The sequence below is a fragment of the Haemorhous mexicanus genome, chromosome 6, assembly GCF_027477595.1.
Source record: "Haemorhous mexicanus isolate bHaeMex1 chromosome 6, bHaeMex1.pri, whole genome shotgun sequence".
NCBI classification, from domain to species: Eukaryota; Metazoa; Chordata; class Aves; order Passeriformes; family Fringillidae; genus Haemorhous; species Haemorhous mexicanus.
The window spans coordinates 19,578,159-19,591,180 of record NC_082346.1 but is presented as its reverse complement, the minus strand read 5'-3'; positions in this window follow the sequence as shown (position 1 = coordinate 19,591,180).

Below are 13,022 nucleotides of genomic sequence, written 5' to 3'. Positions count from 1 at the left end.
TTACAGCATCTGCAGCATCTGTAGAATTTAAAACTACTTCAGAACATTCAGCTTCTCCTCACTGTTGTTCCCAAAAGTTAGTCTGAGTTTCCTGTACCAAAGCAATCCAATTTAGACATGCTTTACTCCACAGATCCAGTAAATGAAAAATAAGCATGTCCAATAAACTGAAAGTATGTATCTATGTTGTGATGAATAAAATATCATTTCCTGGACCTGCATGCTGAAGCAGCTAATTACAATGCAGTTCTAAAAGGCAGAAGTCCTTTGTTTAGGGTAGAGTTACAGTGCTTGGTGAGATAGTTTTACAAGAAGCAGGCTGTATTTGTGAGAGTAAAAGAACACTCAGTGAACAGAGCTGGTAATTATTTTCTAGTTTTCACTGTTCTGAAAATGATGTATACACTGAAACATGGTGTGGCATATGCATTTTTTATTTGAAAAATTACTTCAGTACTTGAGGAGTAGGATAAATGTTGATGCTTGGGGGTATAAAGTATTTGTTATAACCACATAGCTGATACAACACAGTCAGTGCCTGTTTGTGCTTCAACACTCTGTCTCATCTCAGCTTTGCTGATGCAGAATGACCACTGGCACTAATGAAAAAATATATGAATTATTGATGCATTTCATTATGGTTTGAGGCAGATAAATGTCTGCCTATAGACACTAGAAAGAACACAGTACTTTCTATTTCTACAACAGAATATACATACTGCTAAAGCTGTAGTGATTTAACTGATTACCTCAGTTATTTTTTCAATTTCTGGCCAAGATATATAAAAAAGATTCAAACACCATTAACAAGTAGAAAAATAATGGTCTAAAGTGTATGGTACTATGCAAATCATGACACCTCTTTCAATCTTCATGCCTTTGCTTCATATGTATTTACATTTTATGCTTTTCCCCTTCTTAGTATTAGAGTTTTAGCCTTTTCCCAATCATTCTTACTTTGTCTGATCACTAGGAAAGCTGCAGTTATTTGCGAAGGCTTCTTTTCAAACTCGGTGTGTGATGAATTAACTATGACTTTAAGATGGCATGTAAGAGGAAAAGACTAAGCTGTAATGACATACTCTTATTTATTACCTCTTCAACTTTGCCTCCCACTCAATTATTACTTTAAAAATTGAGGTCAGCAAAAAGTGCTAGAATGGTAGCACCTGGTATTAATGGTACCAAATAAGTCAGTCTATATATCATATATGTTTGGAGTTTTTTTGATAATAATAACTATCCTGTTGCAGTGCATTCATTATCACATTTCCTCTTCCCTTTGATAGGGAGTATTAGATTGTCCCTGACAATCTATTGCACTGCAGGTATTAACAATATATGTTATTTGCTACTGTCAAAATGTGTGTGTTTATTACACCCTAAAGATGGCCATTTTTCTTGCCTAAAGAAAGGCATAACTATTTGTTTTGTCACTGTGAGTAACTTATGAATAAGGAAAAATTAGAGCTGTAGATTTTTACCAATGGAAATTTAACACTTTCCCAAAGCCTATAGATGTCATGAAATGGAATACAAATTTTCTCTGGAGTTCAGAAATAAGAGAAGGTGACTATGCAGTGGAAACTCCTGGAAATGCAATCATTTGAGTAACTCACACCTAGATTTAAGAAAATAAAAAGTATACTTCAGAAAGTAACCACGTTTGCAAAAAGCAGAGATGATAAAAAGAGCTGTGTGCTTCCACATTCAAATAAATTACAGAATACCTTTCAATCACATTTGTCTGTATTCTTGGACAGGAATTTCCAATATGTGCTTAATTGATCAAATACTGTTTTATAGTCAGTCTTTCTTTATGTGGCTTTTATTCTCAGAGTCTTTTTCTTCTAGCAGTTTGAAGTAACTCTTATGTAAGAAGGATCCAACACCAGTTTCTATAAAATGATTGCGTACATAAGCAGTCTAGTTTGTAAAAAGGAAGCATTTAAATAAAGTAGGTAAATAGAGGTGAGAGGACAAGTCACGTCTAAGAAATGAACCCTGTAAAAGAAGGCTACCAAGTACCCATGTCTTACATAACATCTCTCTGCAAAGGTGGAAGAGATAGGAATAAGCAGGCAAGCCTTCAGAGTGAGAGGATTTAGTTAGTGTTCAAATTGTGGGGCTAACTGGGACTTCTATTTCACAAGTCAAATCCTGGGAGAAGGTGCTGAATATTGATGCATTTTTCCTTTCCTACAAATACACTGTTTTTCTTTAAATGTGGAAGAACAATGCAGATTGTATTTTTCTTTGCAATGAGCAGTGTCTACAACTGTGCAGAAATTACTGTGCTAACAGAAATCACTGTCGTAGCTATAGACTCAAAATCCCATCCTACTTTCGGGAAAATGCTGGTTGCATGGTAAGAGAAGGTCTCAGAGCACTTTTGAATATTCATGGAACAGCAGAATAGTAGGAAGTGGAGGAAGTAGTCAGGAAAAGAAGAGAAAGAAATATGGCTGTGAGAACAGAATATGTGTCTGCTTTGCAGTATCCATGCACAGTAGTTCAATTTTCAAAAGAACTGGTTCTTTGTTTTCTCACAATTTTTTTTCAAAGATGCAAAAATGGATTCTTGAAAGCACACATCTGGGAAGAAAAACCACCCCCACCCCCAAAATGAAAAAACCTTTTAAGGTCTTTTGAAAAAATGATTTGCTGACCAGACATTCTTTCTGGAAAGTATTCACCTTGTCTGTGAGTTCTCAAGCCAGTCAGACAACTGTGGGACTGGACTGCATTCACCTGATAGCAGCCTTCCAGTAGGTAAAGAGGCTGTAGAAGAATACTGGAGTGGGACTTTCATAAAGGCATGTAGTGATAGAGCAAGGTGGAATGGCCTTAAGCTGAAGAAGGGTAGGTTTAAATTAGATAATAGGAAAGAATTTTTACTATGAGGATAGTGAGGCACTGGAATAGTTTTCCCAGACACATTGTGGACTTCCCATCCCTGGAGGTGTTGAAGGCCAGGCTAGATGGGGCTCTAAATAATCTTGTTTATTGACAGATATTCCTATCCGTGGCAGGGGGAGTTAGAAGTACATGGTCTTTGAAGTCCCTTCCAGCCCACCCATTCTATGAGTCCATGTTTTGCCCAAGCACGTGTTTGTGTTCAGCACCATGGCCAGGGCAAAGGTTGGGGATATGTAACAAGGACAATGGGAATGTATAAATACTTGTAATAACAAGGAACCTTTCTGTGGACATGTTGCTGGTTGTATATTCATCATATTGTATATAGATGATCAGTAGCATATGATTAGTGATATTTACCAGGCATAAAACTGCTTGATTTCCTCCTTCTCTTGACAGTCAGTCATTAACTGTATGTTTCTTTCTTCTGTAAGTCAGAGCTGACAGTAAGTAAGGTAAATTGCACCATATTTATAAACTCTTAACCAGAAGTGAAAGATAATAATGCCTGAAAGGAACTATGGCCATGTCCCCTTCAATAGTTCCTTGGTTAGCTTCCTCTTTAGTACCTCAAGTAAGGGGTTTAAATGTTTATTTTAGGAAGCCTATTCCAAGGATGAGAAAAAACACAGGAAGTGCAAGAAACTCAAAACTGAATCTGAAGGTGTAGTTTAGCTTTAGGTAGTGAATTAATAATATTAAATATATGCATGATGGTGCTTCTCTTCTGCCTTTGTATCAAATATAAAAACTATCTTTATAACTCATGCCCTTCCCCACTCTGGCCAGTCATTTAGTAATCAGTGGCATATCCCCTGCAAGAAACCATTTGTGACAGAAATATGTGTGAAATCTTCTGGAAAAGGAGAGAGATTCTTTTTTACAAAACTTCTAAATGAGTTTATTTTATCGTCTTCATTCCTTCTCTCCTGGTTGCCCTTTCACACACACATTTTGCAAGCATTGAGCTTGGGTTGCCAAGTTCTACCAGGTTTAGCCAGGATTATTGGTGGGCAAATCAGAGGACAAGAGACATTGCTATCAATGCCCATTGCATTTATTATTTTTCCTTGATTGGTGGTGGCAAACTACAGATCTGTATATCCTTTTGTAGTCTCTGGCTGTTAAGGCATGATCATTTGCTGCAGAATATGGCTTATTTCAGCTTTCTGAAATCTTAGATCTGATTTCTGCATATTGTCTGTTTTCCCCTATTTAAGTTATATGTCTTTAGTCTGTTTTCTTGGTGAACTAATGGAAAAGGAATGGAATAAGTGACATGGGGCTACTTATTTCCATCCTGATCTCAGGATGCAGGTCTTCCACTGTCAAGTCATCTGCACTGTGGTGTTAGCAGAGTGCAGACCTATTTTTTCTGTATGCAAACAACACAATTCCACTTTATCCCTGGTAGCAGCATCTTGGAAACAGTGACCTTAATCATAATATGTTCTTTGCATCCTGGTTTTGCCACTTCTTCCAATGCTTACACACATACACTTTTTTTTTCATATACATTCACATTCCTACCACCATCATCTAGTTCTGGGTTAGTTCTGAAAATCATTATTTTTTAATGGTGCAACCCACATTCAGTGGCACTTCATATAGAAGATAAACACTTAGCAATGGAGAAAGCAGTGTAAGAAAATACAGGCAGCCACAGTCATCCATAGTGTCCATAGCTATTCATATTCAACCAATGAGAGGCATTTGAAGACATCCAAGGTCCTTATAAGTGGTTAACAGAACTGCAACTTTACAGGTGAGCATTCTGACCTTTCTATTAAGAAAATATGCTTCTTGGAAATGGAATGACCAGAATAAGAATTTTGTGTTTTTTTTTTTTTTTTTTAATGTGGTCCCTCCATGAATGCAATATAAAATATTACAATGTTATTTTGTGCTTTGTTCTTTATACCTTTAATACCACATTCTGAATGTCACTGGTCACTTAGATGGTATTATTTGGTACTTGTCACGCTGGTTTCAAAATATTTTTCCTGACAGTTAGTAAATATCATTGTGCCCTTTAGGAAAGAAGACAGTCTGTAAGAAAGAAGCATTGGAAAACAGTGTGGACACACTGGAATTCTTCTTTTGAATTCACACTTTATATAGGTAGTCACTGAATTTTATCTACAGTTTTTAACCCTCTCAGCATTGTAGGCTAGTCCTGCAGTTGTCTTTCAATTTTGTTTTGGCTCTCCTGGATAATCTTGGATCTTAAGAAATGGTATGGCTTCACACTTCACCACTCTTAAACCTTGACAGAGCCCATCAGTTACTTTTGTCTGTTGTGACAATTGACTTTCCTAGAGCTTGTTTATGTATCTGGAAAACTTGATGGTCCAGGAGGTGACTACCCATGGGAGCTTGCCCTCCAGCTACTGTTGAAATGTAGCAGTTTTGTACTTGAGCTTATTTAGAACATTTAAGGAATGACATCCAGTCTTGGAAGTTTGTTTACTGTTCAGTTTATAAATTTATTCTAAAATATTGTTTTTCTTTATTTTGGACTAATATGTTATCTTGTCTCTATTACTGCTGTGCTTGGCCATGCTGGTTTTTGTTTTCATTCCTAGTCCTTTTAGGTCTGTTTTGGTTTGTACTAGTCACCTATTTGAGCCTTTAATATGGTGCCTGTAAACAGCTATGAGATCTCTCCTTATTTTGATTGATTTGTTCAGGGGCATTTCCCATTTTTAAAGTTAAATAAGAATCTGCTATTAATGGTTTTATTATTCCCACAGGTGTAGAATTATGTACATTAAAGCATTATTAAAGCATCTCATATCTCCATTCCTACATATAGCAGACAAGTCTCCACAAAAAACACATTGCAGACCCAGTTCTCTGTGCTGATACTCAGATTTCCAACACTGTAGTTCTGGTAGTCTCTGTCTTATTGAAAATTTTGTTCTTAGCTAATGTCCATGGGCAAGAAAAACAAACCAAAAAAATCTCCCCAAACAACCCCAAACCCTAGCAATTAAAGAAAAATAAATTGTCATTTGTAGAATTTGAGAATCTACCCAGCAAGAAAAGTAACTTCTAAAAAAAATGTTGATAATGTATCTAAAAATGCCTCCTTGACCCTGCTGTTTCAGTAGCTGAATATTTTACACCCCACAAGGATAAGCCTTTCTGGTAGCAGAAAGCTGTGTCAACTTCCTGAAGTTGGTGTGTAACATACGGATAGAGGGGTTGGGCCTGTAGGTGCAATTGTCCTTGCTAACAGTGTGTCTGTGAGCTATTACAGAGGTATTACAAACTCAGTCATGGAACTGGGGAGGCATAGAGAGATCAGGCTCTGTCTCACAGAAATATGTTTGTGACTAGCAATGCTCATGATCTTGTGAATCTTTTTATTAGGTTTTTCACAGAATCAAGGTTCCCAGGAAACTGCTGGTTTTGGCTGGGATAGACTGAATTTTCTTTATAGTATCTGGTCTGGGGCTGTGTTTAGGGTCTGTGCTGAAAACAGTTGATAACACAGGGATGTTCCAGTTACCCCTGAGCAGGGGTTACACAGAGTCCAGGTCTTTTCTGCTCCTCACCCCATCAGCATGGAGGATGGGGTGCACAAGGAGTTGTGAGGGGCCACAGCCAGGACAGCTGACCCCAGCTGACCAAAGGGATATTCCAGACTGTATGGCTTTGTGCTCTGCAGTGTAAAGTTGGGGGAAGAAGAGGAAACAGAGACACATTTAAAGTGCAGGCATTTTGTCTTGACAAGTGACCATTGCATGTAATGTAGCCCTGCTTTCCTGTTGGTTCATGGCATTTTACAGTACTGATTTTTTTTCTTTTTTTTTTTTTTTAATAGCTTTTGGTTTTTTACTGTCCTTTTGCAAATTTTACTCATGATATTTAGTGATTTTTGTATTGACACAGTTACAGACAGGAAGTAGTTTTTGTGAGATGCATTTGATTACTACATGGGGTAATAATAAATGAGAATATGAATGGTGGCAATGAAAGAGATAAGGTGCTTTTTTTTCTTTTTTTAATCCAAATGACAGTATTTAGGCAGTTCTTGTTCTAACATACAAGTCTAGGATTAAATGCAAATATCTGACATGGATTGTGTAGAGAGTTAGAAACTGAAGTCTTCTATGCTTTTAACTATGTATTCTTGTCACTATTTTGCTGTCTTACAGCTAATCAAATTAGGAAGCTTTTTCTTAAGTCTCATGTAGACTGCATAAAGTCTTACCTAACTCATGCTCATGACTCAGAAGCATACACTAATCTTCTGTTCACATCAGACTCCTTTTATATTTTTTACATTTACTTTGTGAGATGGGAGTTGCCAGATTGTATGGGAGTCTCTCAGGAGTCACACAAAAAGGATACACCTCCTTAGTCAATTAGAGAATTTATTATGAAGGTAAATGCCCTAAGTTAAGCATCAATCATTTCCAAGTTCATCCAGGTGTGCTTTGTTTGCTGCCTACTTTAATATTATTTATATAATCGGAGTCGAGATAACATACAGGATTGTATACATACTGTTTAGCTTCATAAAATCAAATTCTTTTAGTTCAAAATTACTGAAGTATTGCCTGCACCTTTCATGAAAATGTCATCTAATCATTCTAATTTAAGATGAGGTGAATTACTCTTTTCAAGTACGCTGTCCCCTCAGTTAAAAATGATTCTTTTTGTGCTTGAAGTTTATTTTGGCTCAGTTCCACATACTAGCTTACATGAGAGAGACCTAACAAGTACAGGGTCATGACATGAAAATGGCATTTTCAACCAAAGAGACAGTTTTTTCTAGGACAGCTACAAAGTAGCTCCTATTAAAAGTCAGATAATCCATGTTTTGTAGTCTGTATTTCCATTCATATTCTTTCTGTTTGACATTGGTCTGTTTATAATAAATACTGTCATTTGTATAAGTAGTAGCAAAATAAAATCTAGTACAACATCAGTAAATTCAGGAGTATTTTTTGCTTTGCTTTGGATGATTCAATATGAAACATTCCTGTGATGACAAAACAAAACAAAACAAATCCCAAATTTAGGAAATGAAACAAAAGAGTTGAAAACCAGGTTTTTCTTTGTCATATCTGTATCAACCATAAATTTCTTGCAAAGAAAGGATATAGTCAACTCCCAAATGCATGTAACATTAACAAAACACATTAATTTTTCAAGTGAAGCCTAGAAGTATGATTTACATTTTATTTTATTATAATACTCTTCTTCAGGAGCTCATGTGCCTGTCTCAGTCTTTCAATGTCTGTAATATTCTAAGATATGTGGAGCACTTTGTGATAAATCTACATTAAATTCTGACCATTGTTTAATCTTTTTTTTTTTTTTTTGTTTTAATCACCTTTTCTGAATGATGGGTGATTTACAGAAGAATGTTCCCCTCTTGTCAGAGAGTGCTTGGATTCAATACCTTCAGAGTAGATGCCTAATTGCATTGTTAAGTTCAGTCTGCATGTTCAGTCTGGCCTAAATTACCAGAAAAAGACATTTTATTAGTCACATGGCCCTCTGTGATGGTGAAGAGATATTTCTGTTATAATTTATGTACAGGTGTGTGGTACATGGTAAGATTTTGGTAGCAGGGGAACTACAGGGGGGCCTCTGTAGGAAGAGCCTTGGACAGCTCTGTGCCAGACAGACACTGGCCAGCTGGCTCCAGACCTAGCACAGCATGCAGATGAACCCATCAGCCACACTGGTGGCTTGGGAATATATTTATGTGTTTGGAAATACATTTAAGAAAGGTTGGAAATATATTTAAGAAAGGCTAAACTGATGTGTAGCAATTAGAGGAGGGAGAAATATTCTGCTGAGGATAGAGAGTGAGAGAGCTGCTGGCTGAGGGCTTGCAGTCAGCCAAGCTGAACCCATCACAGCTGGAAAAATGAAGATTCTTTGTGTCTAATTACAGATTTGTCAGACAGAAACACTTAATGCAACATTGGTGAAGTGCTGTTCTGAACTGGAAACTTTTCTCCAGTCTCTGTCTTGGGAAAGTACAGATAAGATATTATCACTTATCTCACGGACTTGCTATAGGTTTAACATTTTTATTAAGCTATTTGCCTTCAGCAAACATCTCTTACAGAGTTTCATGAAATACTTTTCCTCTATAATGGTTCTAACTTACGTAAGCACTGCCAGAAAAATAACTGTTCTTCAGACTGGGCAGAGAAAGGGGATTGTAGTCTGCTGTCCCTGTTCTTCATGCTAGTTCACATCAGCAATATTCTGTTGTGTTATGTTCAACTAAGTCTTACTTTCCAAGTCAAGTTAAGAATTTAGCTTTATTTTTTGTAATCTTTTTTTTCCCATATACTGAGAAACCTCTTTAAAGGTAGATAGCCTTAAAAAATTTGGTCTTATACCAAAGTTTCTATTCCCATGAGCGATATCAAATGCTTAAATGCGGTCACATCTCTCTTCCCTTTTCTGTTCAGTGTGATTAGATTCCCTCTGATTTCTGCAGTGTAGAGTCATGCTCCTTCCTGCTTACCTGGTCTTTGGAAAATTGAGAAATAAAAGTATTCTGTGCAAAATGGAAATGTTTCAAAATTAGGTGAGAGCCTTAGAGCCCAGAAACTCAGGTATTAAAATAGAATTGATCAATTACAAGGGACCTAAAACAAACATCTGGTCCAACTGTATTCTCACAGGAAATTATAGAATCATAGAATGGTTTGTGTAGGAAGGAACCTTAGAGAACATTTCCTTACAACCCCCTTACCATGCACAGGAACAACTCCCACTAGACCAGTTTGCTCAAAGATTGCCATTTAACCTGGCTTTGAACATGTATAGAGTTGGGGCATCCACAGATTATCTGGGCAACCTGCCCCTGTTTCTCACCTAGTTTTTCACCCCTTAGAGTGATTAATTTTTTTCTAATATCTAATCTAAATCTACCCTCCTTTAGCTTTAAGTCATTCCCTTTTGTACTATCACTACATGCTCTTGTAAAAAGTCACTCTCCAGCTTTCTTGTAGATCCTTTTTCAAGAAGGTGCTTTAGGGTCTCTCCAGAGTTTTCTTACCTGGTGCAGGCATCTCCTTGTTCAGAATGCTGGATGTGTTATTCTTATTGGGACAGGAATTTTGTGGAGATGCATATATCAAAACTATGATATATTTTGATGCTCTGGGTAACAGTTCTTTTGCACATTAATTACCTACAATTTGAAGTTATAATCAGATTTTTTATTCTAAACATTTTTTATCCAGCCCTTACAAAATTTGAACGTAGGTAGACCCAGTAGATGCAATGGACTGAATGTAGATGTAATGGACAGTAGATGGCATGGACTGTCAGTGTCATGACTGGCATTTTATGGTGCAGATAATTGACTTCTGAGAATTGACATTGGAAAAAGCAGCAACTGAAAAGGAGAAGGAGGAAGGAATGCTCAAAATTATTTTTTAGTTTTGCTTTCCTTTTGTCCCCTTTCAAAAGACACCTTGAGAGTATTCTGATTCAAGTTTTGAAAGTGCATGGAAAATAAACATATAGTGCAAAATATCGTGGAAGTGTATAAAGGAAAATTTTTCTCAGGTTGTCTAATTCAGCTCACAAAGTGTTCTTTTGTATACATTGTAATATTCACAATGCTGCTCTGGTAATGTGCTGTTTTGACAATATTGTCTTTTTGATGACTCAAATATTAGTTTTAAAGTAATGTTGTTAGGAAATGTGCATGGCAGCTGGAAGACTTGGATACAAATCAGACATATTCTTATGTTTGACGCAGTTATTCCCTGACCTACAATACAGAAGGCACTATTAACTACGTAGCTGCTGACTTGCATAGCAGAAAAAAGTTAAACTTTACCATAACTCTGGCAAGTTTTGCAAGCACAGCAAATTATACCAGCAGAATCCTAATATTTGGTAGTAAGAAGAGGAAGACTAATGATTCTTAGCAATTTTAACTTCAGATGAACTCAGTTTTTCATAATGTCCTGTGGAACCATCACCACACCTTTACAATGACTCAGAATATTGTTTATCTCAGCCACTTCATATTAAGTCTTAAATTTAGGAAAATCCGTTACTTCAGTAGAGCTGTCGACTACAGGCCATAGACTAAGCCATTCCATTAAGAGTTGGGGAAAAATGGGAAAAGTTTAGTCCATCAGCCAAGTGACTAAGGCTGGCCATGCTGAAAAATACAAGAATATACTGTGTTGAGCAGTAATATTTGAATATCTTTCATAAATTCTTGATTGAAAGCTAAAAGTAGCTCATAGCAAATGTTGACTTGGAGGCAATATTGATACCCTGCTGCAAAAAGGAAAGAGAGAGTGAAGGGTTTACTCTCCAGTTTTTTGTGACAGTGAGTCTGATTTCCCATATAAAAATATTAAGTAAATGCAAATGTACTTCAGTTCCACCTTCAGTGTCAATAGGAATTTTGAGACAAGGAGGTGGTAGAAAATATTAGTAGAGGAAATCTGCAATTAAAACAAATATGCTCACTTCATTTCTTGTTCAAATTCTTGATATGTGAGCTCCATTGAGAGCACAGGTTTAGGTACTCAGGTTTTGTCTAAAATATATTCCAGCATCTAGTTGAACTGTATTTTCAGAAAAAAATCCTCTCCAGAGGACAGAGGAAAAAAAGCACATTTCACCAATAATTTTTTCCCACCTTTTCCTGCAGAGAAAATTAAAGATTTGGAAAATCCCACTCCTCTGGGGTAAAATTACCAGAGAATGGTATGTGTATTATCAGAGTAGGATATGTGAACTGTAATTCCCTGGGTGCCCTTTCCATGCTATTTCTTCTTGGCTCAGTCCATTTCCTTGTAGTAAATCCACAGATGCTTGAGCAAAGGAGAACTGCTCTAATATTATTTTAAATTGTCAAGCATTTTTTCCTTGTGTATTGATGTAGAAGCTGCTATGCAGAGGCTTTTTGCAGACTAAAGTTTTCCAGAAGGTAAGTGTTGGTAGCAAAGTTTACTAATTGAAATTATTTCCTACATCCCTTCCTAATCTTCAGTAATTGCGTGTCACATGTTTTTCCCCACTTGTACCTAACTGGAAGAAAAGGAAATGTTTTGCAACTTTAGTCTCAGAGGACGAGCTGCTGACTTCCAAAGAAGGAAGTACTATGAGTGGAAAATGGATGCTATTCTTAAAATTTCTATGCCAAACCGCTTAAGGAAGGGCATGTAAGAACATTATACTTCAGCCGCCATTAGCAGATACCTTACAATATTGTATTTGTTGGAATGAAAAGTAATGCACATAACCCAAAGGCTGCTCAAGGTTACAGAGATGAAATTGATTCTATATCAGTTTTGCATCCATCTGAATGCTGGCTCCTTTTGTGCTGATAATTTTGGATAAATCTGTTGGCAGCATGCATGTCAAAATGAAATTCGCTCCCATTAGTTCTGTGTCATTGCTTTAACGCTTTTCATTTAACTTGCACTGTTCAGCCTTCTGCTGCAAGTCTCTCTTGCTTGCTAGGTTTTTGTCAAGATGTGCTATAGAGGGCTTAAATGCCTCAGTCAAGGAAATACAGTGATTGTGTATGCTACATCTCTGAATTCGTAATTTGACTAGATTTCACCAGAGCTATTTTAGAATGGCTGCCTAGGGAGTTCCAGCAACCCAGTTCAGATGATCTCTGTGCTTGAAATAAAAGGAGTGATGTGCAGTTGCATGGTCATGTGTAAGGCTATGTATGCTCTGGTGAAATTCTGGCAGGTGGAAGAGTAGGAGAACAAAATCCTGTGGCCACTTCTGCAGAACAACATTACTGATAGAAAATTGTTGCTTGGTTTGGCAGCCTGTGATCAGCAAGTAAGGACTACAAAAGCAGATGTGGAAAAGACCTCAGTCACCAAGTGTAATTGTACTTTTTGAGGTATTTGTACAGTGGTCATCCTGTGATTGTTGTGGCAAGATTGCAATTAGATTTCTTCTTGATATGTTAACTGATAGAAACAGACCCCACATTTTGGAAAAACTGTTTATCCTTCCTAAAACGATAAACCCAGTCAGGTCTCAGATGAATTTTATCTTAAAGTTATATAAATGATACATATAGGCCCTTTTACTCTGCAGTGTGATTCAGAATGAAGATAATCTTC